Below are 3,052 nucleotides of genomic sequence, written 5' to 3' on the forward strand. Positions count from 1 at the left end.
GTAACCCAATTTGTCCAAGCTGGCAAAAATTCAAGATTCTCTGCGATTCTTATGAAACTTTCAGAAATGTTCGACTCAAGTGTCTTTCAAAGATCTTTGACTTGATCTTCATCGTTGTTGCTTGACGAAAACAATTGCAAATAATTGTCTGAAATCGATTTAAATGCGAAATTCTACATTTTTCACTGGTAGACGCATTCGCAAAATTGCCCCTAAAAATGTCCAATGTGTTTACTCAATTGAAAAAATTCCAAGCCCCTTGAATTTCTCTAGAGTCCTCTATTGATGTTGTAGGATCTGTTTCCAAAATACTGTCCGAAAACGTTAAATTCGCCTATTTTTAGTAGGCGCATTTGCCAACGTGAGACGAATTTACCAATTATTCTGTCGCCTCCCAAAGTTCTTAAAATTATGTTTTGTATAAAAAAGTGCGCAATTTAAGCCTCTATCTTAATATCAAAACTGAAGATTTGCATCTGAACGGGTTCTCTAAATATGAGCCAAATATTAGGAGTGACTCTCAACACATGCATTCATTTTAAAATTTCGCAATTTGCATAATCACTGATAACATTCCTAAAATGATTTTTGTTACAAAAAAGTGCGCATTTTAAGGCTATATCGCGCGAGGGCAACTCGAGCTTTGCAGCTCTTCTGGTTCTCTAAATATGAGCCAAAGACTAAAAGCCGATTGCAAGGCCCGCTTTAATTTTGAAATTTTGCATTTTTCTCGAAATCAATGTTTTATATAAAAAAGTGAGCCTTTTAGGGCTCTATCTCTTATCGAGAAGTAGATCTTTGCAGCTCGTCCGGTTTTATAGATATGAACTAAAGGCTAAGAGCGGTTTGCAAAATCCGGTTTAATTTTGAATTTTTTGCATTTTTCTTGGCAACTAAACACATTTTTTGCTATGAACGATGTTTCATATAAAAACGTTTGCAGTTTCGCAAGGACAACTGGAGCTTTTTAGCTCTTCCWGTTYTCTACATACGMGCYAAAGACTAARTGCGGATTGAAAAACCCGCTTTCATTTTGAAATTTTGCATTTTCCTTGAAAAYTAAAAGCATTTTRAAAAAATGTKCTGTTTAAAAAAKTAGMGCTATTAATTAAGGMWCTATTAGAGCAACGCCATATAGAGCTTTGCWGCTCTTCCGGTTCTCTAAATATGAGCCAAAAGCTAAGAGCGGTTTGCAAAACCCGCTTTGGTTTTGAATTTTTGCATTTTCCTTGAAACCTAAAAACAGTTSGAAAACGGWTKTTTTATATAAAAWAKTGCAMMWTTKAMSGCTCTATCSRKCAATGMMAAYTAGAGCTTTGYRKCTCWWCCGGTTCKCTAAATATGAGCCAAAARCWAAGAGCGGTTTGCAAAACCCGYTTTGRTTTTGAATTTYTGCATTTTCCWTGAAACCTAAAAACTGTTCGAAAACGACKTTTTATRTAAAAAGATACMCATTTTCAGTCTTCATCTCGCAAGGGCAACGAGAGCTTTGCAGCTCTTCCGGTKCTCTAAATATCAGCGAAAGGCTAAGAGCGGTTTSCCAGACCCGCCTTAATTTTGAATTTTTGCATTTTMCTTSAAAMSTMAAAACAGTTCGAAAACGRTSTTTTAYATAAAAAAAWAKYGCAMMWTTGAMSGCTCTATCSRKCAATGSMAAKTARAGCCTTKYRKCTCWWCCGGTTCGCTAATCGCTAAATATGAGCCAAAAGCWAAGAGSGGTTTGCAAAACCSGYTTTGATTTTGAATTTYTGCATTTTCCWTGAAAMCTAAAAACAGTTKGAAAACGACGTTTTTATRTTTTATATAAAATAGTGCARMATTTACCGCTCTATCGATGCAATGMMAAYTAGAGCCTTKYRGCWCWWCCGGTTCTCTAAATATGAGCCAAAAGCTAAGAGCGGTTTGCAAAACSCGTTTTGATTTAGAATTTTTGCATTTTCYTTGAAAACTAAAAACCATTCGAAAACRAMYTTYTATATAAAAAGATACCCATTTTCAGTCTTCATCTCGCAAGGGCATCGAGAGCTTTGCAGCTCTTCCGGTTCTCTAAATATSAGCGAAARGCTAAGAGYGGTTTSCCAGACCCGCCTTAATTTTGAATTTTTRCATKTTCYYTGAAACYTAAAAACTGTTAGAAAACGACGTTTTATATAAAAACATATATATTTTCAGTCTTCATCTCGCAAGGGCAACRATAGCTTTGCAGCTCTTCCGGTGCTCTAAATATGAGCGAAAGSCTAAGAGCGATTTGCCAGACCCGYCTTAATTTTGAATTTTTGCATTTTCCTTGAAAACTAAAATCAGTTTGAAAACGATGTTTTATAYAAAATAGAGCGMATTTGAAGGCTCTATTCAAAGGCAGCTCTTCCGGTTCTCTAACTATGAGCCAAAAGCTAAGAGCGGTTTGCGAAACACGTTTTGATTTTGATTTTTTGCATTTTTCTTGAAATCTAAAAACTGTTCGGAAACGACGTTTTTATATTTTATATAAAAAGATACACATTTTCAGTATCCATCGCGCAAGGGTAACGATAGCTTTGCAGCCTTAAGGTTCCCTACATATGAGCCACAGGCTAAGAGCGTTTTGCCAGACCCGCTTTGATTTTCAAATTTTGCATTTTCCTTGAAAACTAAAAACAATTCAAAAACGACATTTTTTATAAAAAGATACGCATTTTCAGTCTCCATATCGCGAGGGCAACTAGAGCTTTGCAACTCTTCCGGTTCTTAACATATGAACCAAAAAAAAGCAAAGAACAGTTTGCAAGACCTGCTTTGATTTTGAATTTTTGCATTTCCCTTGAAAACTAAAAACAGTTCGAAAACGATGTTTTATATAAAAAGGTGTGCATTTTAAGTCTCCATCTCGTAAAGGCAATTAAAGCTTCGCAACTCAACGAGTTATGTGTCTTGAGGCGAAAATCTCACTGTTCCCGTCATTACATTTGAATGTTGTAGAACCTTCAAATGATTACCAGCTTTCCCCCACAAAACATTTAATTCGTATTATGGAGATTACAAGGAAAACCCAATCTGAATAAAAATTAATCGG

This window comes from Dendroctonus ponderosae, unplaced genomic scaffold (assembly GCF_020466585.1).
Source record: "Dendroctonus ponderosae isolate FM_Combo_2020 unplaced genomic scaffold, Dpon_F_20191213v2 Dpon_F_20191213_11, whole genome shotgun sequence".
NCBI lineage: Eukaryota > Metazoa > Arthropoda > Insecta > Coleoptera > Curculionidae > Dendroctonus > Dendroctonus ponderosae.